Source organism: Zea mays, unplaced genomic scaffold (genome assembly GCF_902167145.1).
Source record: "Zea mays cultivar B73 unplaced genomic scaffold, Zm-B73-REFERENCE-NAM-5.0 scaffold_307, whole genome shotgun sequence".
Lineage (NCBI taxonomy): Eukaryota > Viridiplantae > Streptophyta > Magnoliopsida > Poales > Poaceae > Zea > Zea mays.
This window is the reverse complement of record NW_023366934.1, coordinates 55,442-63,286: the sequence shown is the minus strand read 5'-3', so window position 1 is coordinate 63,286 and position 7,845 is coordinate 55,442. Positions and strand designations below refer to the sequence as shown.

The 7,845-nt window shown below is 47.5% G+C and overlaps 1 pseudogene; it reads left to right on the top strand.

Annotated features, from left to right (window-relative positions):
• Nucleotides 1-268: 268 nt before the first annotated feature.
• On the top strand, nt 269-3,287 carry LOC118474711 (uncharacterized; annotated as a pseudogene).
• The last annotated feature ends 4,558 nt before the right edge of the window (nt 3,288-7,845 follow it).

Here is a 7,845-nt window from a genome sequence, read left to right as displayed (position 1 = left end):
CATAGCACTCGGTCAAGGCCCAGTGAATACCAAAGCGCGCGGTCGACAGATTAGTAGGATACCAAAGCGCGCAGTCAACAGATTAGTAGGAAAGTCTAGTGGAGTGTGGAAATTCCCTACGGGGTGAAGCCTTGTGTTTCTTCCAAGCATCCAAAGAGCCCTTAGCAATTCCCCGCGTCGGTGATCGGGCCCCATTGCCATCTGCCCATCTCTACCGACGACCAACTGAACTGACCGAGTGAGCGACGCCGACCTCGGGCTGGTCGGGGGCGATCCGGTTCCAGGCTTCCGGCCATGGCGAAGCCGCCGCGGGCGCCGAGGCCCAAACTGCAGACGCCGCGGGCGCCGGCCCGGCGGCTCCTCGGCCTCGGCGGGCTGGGCGTCGCGGCGGCGGCGTACGTGGGCGTGGACTACTTGCGGCACCTCTCGCCGGCGTGGCACGGCCGGCTGCAGCCGGCGCTGTGGGCGGTGCTGGCGCTCGCGGCCGCCGCGCGCGCGCCGTTCTACCGCCACTGGTCCGCGGAGCTGCGCGCCGCACTGCCCTTCCTGGGATCCATCGCCTTCATGCTCGCCGCCTTCCTCTGCGAGGCCATCTCTGTTCGCTTCGTCTCCGCCGTCATGGGACTGCACTGGCACAGGTCGCTCCTCCTCATCTTGCCTCGGCTTCCTTCACCTAGTGATGGCTTGCTGCTTTGGGGTTAGGGGCTTAGGAGGAGGCGCGCTGGATCTGTCAGAGGTTTCGACTTTTGTGAGCTGCAGAATAGAATTTTGTTTCCGTGCTGTAGGTCGTGCGAATCTGCACGAACCAAATGTTAGTTGTTCATGGAAGGATGGCGTGTCTTCTCCTTGCATGGGTGAGGTTGAGGTTTATTAGGGGGTTCTGTCGAGTGTATTGAAGGCTTCTAGACTGACATTTAGGCTGCCAACGAGGAGAGTAGCAATTTGGGATCTGCTGCACAAATTTATTTGTAGTACGTGTAATAGGTAGTAAGAATGAGGGAACCTTGTGGTTACCATAACAAGTGCTCAAAATATTGCATAGGACCAGCATACTAGCATTTGGTAGTTTTATTTGCGGCAGGAAGTAGTTGTTCGTGGAGATGAGCATATCTGCGATCTGTTAAAATGGAGCTTTGTTGTTTCTATTTACTAGATGATTTAAGTTCTGCAATATTGCTAAGTGCTCGATAGTTTTAACCTTGTGATGCTATCAAGTGAAGAGTTCTACTTTTTAATCGAATAAGGTTGGTGGACGATTTACTTCACAGGTGTTCAATAGTTGTCTTTGTTGTTCTGACTCGGTGTTGGTTGACATTCTAAAAATTGAAGTTCAAGTAAAGCATCAATGGACTTTGGAATAAAGGAGAATCTACAAGTGTTTTGGTGTGTGTGTGCGCGCGCGCGTGGGGGGGGGGGGGGTTAAGAAAAGCATAAGAATCACTTCAGCTTGGGACCTATAGATTCCTTTAGGCATATATGTCTTCATCATTCTCAAAATCTAATAGAGACAAATGATCTAAGCATGCATTCACGCAATAACTTCTGATCAATTTGGGTTTATACAATTCTTAAATTTTTTTAGTTTGTTTGGTCATGTTTTACCTCTGAATACAATCACATTTGTGATATCCTTTTTTTGTCACATTTGCTCCGATACCATGTAAGAGTAGATTAATCAATTGTGTCATATATTCATCTGGAGAGGGAGTACAAATATACATGCATATGCGCAACGGCGCTGTTCCCTGATCCTAATTACACGGGCGTCATGGCGAGGAGTCCGGCGTGGCTGGCGCCCGCCGTGCTGCTCGGGGAAGCAATTAAGAGGAGGCAGTGAATTAACAGTCACAACCTGACTTCTGTGTGAAAGGATTGTGATGCATCCAGGCAGAGGTTCCCTTTCCATTAGTAAGGAGAGAGTAGCACTACTTCAACATCTCTCCTTGCATTACTAAACCTTCCCTGGGAATTTTATTTGTGCTAATCCGCGTGTAACACACACATGAATTCAACAAAATCTACACAATCACTTATAAGCTGAAAGTTTTTTTTCACTGTTATTTAACAGAACTGCCGCACCGCTTCCTGACACTGGTCAATGGCTGCTTTCTATCATTGAACGAGAAGCTCCCTCAGAGCGTGGTCGATCTACTAAGAGCTCATGTTATCACTCTCCACCATTATCTGATGTTGTTTATCATGCTGGTTTCTCAGTTCTGTTCGACTGCATCAAAGCTCCTGGTCTTGGTATTGCCACAAGATACATGTTCACTATGGCAATTGGTCGTGTACTTCGGACGATAACTTTCATCGCTACCATTCTTCCATCCGCAAGGCCTTGGTGCGCTGTAGCCCGTTATCAAATACCTCAACATCCTCATCCTTGGGCACAGAAATATTATGTTCCATATGCTTCTGACTCGAATGCTATTCGCAGAGTCATAACACAGGATATGGCATATGGTCAGTTAATTTTCCCTAGCGCCTAATTGGTTTCACCTTGGTATATCAGTTTTGTGCAATGGTGGAGGCTAAACTATTCATGTGTGCCTTTTCAGCTGCTGTTCAAGCTTACCCAGATGAATATAAGCCCGATTGGGACGTATGAGCTTCCTTGTAGACATTTTGAGACCAACTCCTGGAGAAGGGCCTTCGTGGTTACCATCTTCTGAAGAAAGCTAGTGGCGGCTGCAATGACCTTATGTACAGTGGACATATGCTTGTTGCTGTCCTGACTGCAATGGCGTGGACGGTAATATATAAGTGTCGTTTTAAATCCGTATATCACAATAGCATTTTTATACGCTCCATGTTGCCCAAAGGGTTCGTCATAACTCGTACGGCCGCCGTATACCTTTGTTTCTATGTGTTTCACAGGAAGCATACGGGGGCTGGATCTCTGTCGCGATATGGCTCCTCGTCCTGCACAGCGCGCAGAGGGAGGTACGCGAGCGGCACCACTACAGCGTGGACTGCGTCGCCGCGATCTACGTTGGCGTCCTCCTGTGGAGGATGACGGGGTTCATCTGGTCCGCCAGAGACCTGGCCCGAGCTAGACGGCTAGCCAAGCTCGAGGAGGTCCAGAGCAGGCTGGTCCACGCCGCCAAGGACAGCGACATCGATGAGATCAGAGGCCTGCTGAAGGAGGTGGAGCTATCCGCCAGGAGAGGCAGGGCTTCTCGCAGAGGGCGATCCTGGCCTTCGCCGCAGGAACGATCATCTCACCTTGTCTTGTGTCCTCATCGCCTTCACAGCTACTAGCGACGGCTGATTTGGGTTCTGTTGCATGCCCCCTGGGTCTGAATGTTAGCCACTTTTCTCCTGGGCTGCACTGTTTTCTTGTAGTATGTTGACTGTTGAGTGTCGTTGGTTGTGGGGAAAACCATGTTTAGGACTAGTTTGAGAATCTCATTTTTTACAAGGGATTTTTATTTTCTTTAGAAAACTAGTTCATTTTTTTCTTGAGAAAATAGAAATCTTTTTTAAAAAAGTTCTCAAACTAGCCCTTAAACGGAAACGTAACTAGATCCTAGCGGTGCCAGAATTCATGGACGTTTTGCAGCTGCACGGGGAGCTGGTGGCTGTCCGGTAACATTTTGGTTGTTGTAGCCAAGTTTTACTTAACAGAGGTTTGAGGCTTTCATTCCTTGCAACGCACTGTAGGCCAAGTTTTATTTCGGTTATGTATTTTGTAGTGAGGCGGTTCAAAAGTTTCAGTGTAGCGGATCCTTGCAGGTCCAAAAGTTTTAGGCAGTGTTTAGTCGTAGAGCACGGGATATAGCCGCTCTACTTTCAATTTGTTATTTTTAGATTTGTAGGTTTAAAAGTTTTAGGCAGTGTTTGGTTTAGAGTATGGTGATAGGGAGTCGTACTGCTTCCAATTTTGTTACTTCTAATTTATTGTTATTTAAATTAGTTTCATACAAGACAAAGTGACTTAAAAAAGAAAATCTATGTTTAAATATAGAACCATCCAACTCTAAAATCTTTTGAACGGGGCCAGCTGTTCTATCCTAACGGCCTCCGAAACTAAACACAACTTTAGTGTGGCGGATCCTTGCAGGTGCAGAATGGCTCAAAATCTTCACGAGCAGAGCTGAGTGAATTGCAGTACGTTACTTCTTAAAAACCATTTCTACAGATATACTTAGCTTGACAGCCTAATTTTTTCAAGAGATTTTTATTTACCTAAAAACTAGTTTATTTTTTAAAAATAGTCAGAGATAGGCTATATAATGTTTGGAAGGGATGCAGTTGTGTATGTTGTATTTGTAATAATGAGTAGAGATGACAATGGGTTAAATACTCACCGGGTATACTACCTCATACTCATACCCACGACACAAAAATAATCCCATCAAATCACCCATATACACTGGTGAGTATGGATTTACCCCATACCCATACCCATGTGGGTATGGGTCACCCATCGGATCACCCGTACCCACAAAATTAAACCTCTATCAAAATATTATATTATACAAATGTCAAGTATATCCATCTGTCATTACAAAATTTCTAGCATCATTTAACCATCCATTCAACACACCAAAGATAATTGGATAAAATAGTAATACTAGGATAGTACTACATAGCACATTACATGTTCCATTACATGGTCATTAAATTGTCGTTAAGCCTTCTATTACATTATGGCATAAAAGATTGTTAAATAGTAAAGAAGATGGATGACTAAAGTCCAAGTTCATGCTTGGGCTAAGTTTATATGGGTATTTTATACCCACGGGTTAACAGGTATGGATGAAGGCGGAACGTTATAATACCTGCTTACCCATTGGTTGAAGATTTTTGCCCAATAACAGACCCACGTGTAAAATATTTAGCCCCATATATATACACTAATGGAGTAAATACCTATCGGGTATCGGGTCGCGGGTACCCATTGCCATCTATACCAATGAGACTAATAATGGGCCAGTAGGCATTGGCCTTGTTTGGTTCAGCTTTTCTTTTACCAATTTTTCTAAGAATCTGACTGTGGAGAGAATCTGATTATCAATGAGCGCGAAGAAAGATGAAGTAATACAAAAGGTTCAGTGTCTAGAAATCAACGGATTCATACTATCATGACGACTCGACCGATTATGTGTTCATGTTAATTTTGGACGGTTTTTATCAATACAATTCTTATCAAAACAGTCTGAAAAGCTAAAGTGTTTAGTAGTCCACAACAGTTTTTAGTGACCAAAACCTGAAAAAAGCCTAACCAAACAAACAGGGCCACTGTGTTTCTCCCTGCTACCCCACTCCATACATAACGTCCAAAACTCATTCAATCACCATCTAGTCATATCGCAACACATGATCGGATCTCCTTCCCATCCTACATTACACGGAATGCCGTTGTCGATGTACAATTCATCGAAACCTTTTTGTCGAAAGTCACATTTAGCAAAAAAAACTTACCAAGTGTTTTTTAGTCTTTATCGAGTGTCTGGGGCCACTCGATAAAACAGTGTTTTCCTGTAGTGATTATAGTAGCATGAGTTATTTGGTTTTGAAAATTGAGTGACATGACTTTTGCAAAAGAGAAAAGAAGTGACCTGAGTGCCATATAATGGTGGGAATCTAGGCCGGGGTTTTTCGGGCCAGCACGAGCACGACCCAAAAATAAGAGTCCAAAGCACGGCCCGGCACAAAATAATATGGGCCGGGCTAGCACGGTCCGAAGGCGGGCCTAGGCCGGGCCTCAAATTCCGACCCGTCGGGCCCCAGCACGGCCCGCATAGATGGGCCTGGGCTCGGGCTGACACGGTCCAATTGAGCCCAATCTGTTTAATTTAGTAAGATATCGACTTTATATTGTTGTTATATTTGGAGTTTATGTGGTTAAATGATGTTATAATTGTTAATCTTTTTAATTTAGTAAGCTATAAACTTTATATGTTTATAATATTTTGATTTTATGTGGTCAAATATACGGGCCGGGCTTGGGCCGGCACGGCCCAACGAAGACACGACGTGGTTTAGGGTTAGGCTGGACCACTGTTTTTACACTTCGGGCTGGTACGGCACGGCCCAAAAATTGTTTGGGCTTTCCTGTCCCGAACCCGTTTAGCACGAAGCATGATGGGCTTGGGCTGGGCTGGCCCAGCCCGGCCCAATTCACAGCACTAGTGCCATATATGCAGGTAAAATACTACTGAGAGGATAGTTGATTAAAGATATGTGAAGCTCGATAGGGCGCGTGTTGATCGACGGAACCAGGCATGCTAGCTGTAGCTGCTGAGCGTGCACGACGTGCTAGCTAGCGTGAATCTGGTACTCCACCACGCTAGGCTGATTGACATGTTTATCTGGTTACACGACGTCACCCCGACATTATTTACGCTCGAATTTAAGGGTTTTATGAAAAAAATTTGGGATACGCTCACAAGTCACAACGTCCTGCAAGTATATTTTTCGCATGTACAATATTTTTTTTTGATATGTCATAATTTTTTGGACCTGACATAATTTTTCGTATATGAAGCTGTACCTGCCATAAAAATTGAAAATCGCATGCATGGCTAGTAGATGACCACCATACCTTACATAAAAATAGGACCCCACATGCAAGTTGATGGTAAACAGAATTTTTATGTTGTGTCTGACATTATTTTGACGCTCAAACCAGCATCACGTCCATAACTGCTATAAAAAAGATCCCTACAGTTAATCTCCACATAATCTAAATGTGGTATGTGGGGATGGTGGGGCCATATGGATGCAGGTCGTGGGGGAGAGCGAGCTGAACGGGTTTACTGTAGGTATTTGAAACCCTGTCTTCAAAAAAGATATATATGCATCAATTATTTGCATGAATCTATTAAATGACTAAAACAAATTTTATTTTGGGACTAAGTATTGTTACGATAGCAGTACTTTCTGTCGTCGTGCCAGTCATGCAATGCATGTTTGATGTTTGGCAGTTTCATCTGGTGCGTAACACATGTCGCGTGACGTACGTAGTAGCTTCCGCCGTGACGGTGTGCGCCGGTGAAGGGCGACGCCATCGCTCTGGGCGGACGTGTTTAAGAACGTGGCGGGCCGTCCCGTGACCCCGGCCGGCCGCCGCGAACAGGCGGACACGGACATCTGGTGCGCATCCTCCCTGTCCCTGGCGGTGGTGGAGTGATGGTGAACACAGACGCCTGGCTCGTACGCCTCTCTGACAGTAGTACTGCCGTGGCGCTCAGCTAAACCCACTGGCGGCCGCTAATTGGCCAGTAAACGCCTGTCGTCGTCGTCGTTGAGCGACCTCTGCTTGCAGTTGGAGCCGCGCGGAAAAGATGTCAGTACCCGCCGCTGCTACCGAAAAGCAGGTTCAGTGCACGGGGACACGGCCACAACCAGCACTCACACCCGACAGCGACGGCGGCACCACGCGGCCCGTATACCGTACAACGCCGGCACCTCACCCAGCCACGTACGTCGCGCGTGCCTGCATCTGCCCTTCGCCACGCGCCCCGCCCTGGCCTCGCCACGCGCCTCGCGCCCCCCCTGCGCGCGGCGCCTCGAGGCGTCTCCCTGCCCAGCCCAGTGCCTGCCCACATTTCTGTCTGTCTCTCTCTCCCCCCTCTCCCGTGCGGGGCACTGGCAGCGCCGCCGCCGGGGTCACAGGGGCGGGACTCGTGTCGACGCGCGGCAGGCCCGCGCACCACGTGCCCATATATACAAAAAAAAAGATTGGCCCTATCATTGGCGCGCGCCTGCCTGTCTTGGGCATGTGTCTCGCGCGGCGTGGTGGCTTGATCTCCACGTACGCCGGGCGTGGCACTGTCGGGGGGGGTGGGGGGGGGGGGGGGGGGGGGGGTGGATCGTGTCGCTACGCCTACGGCCGCC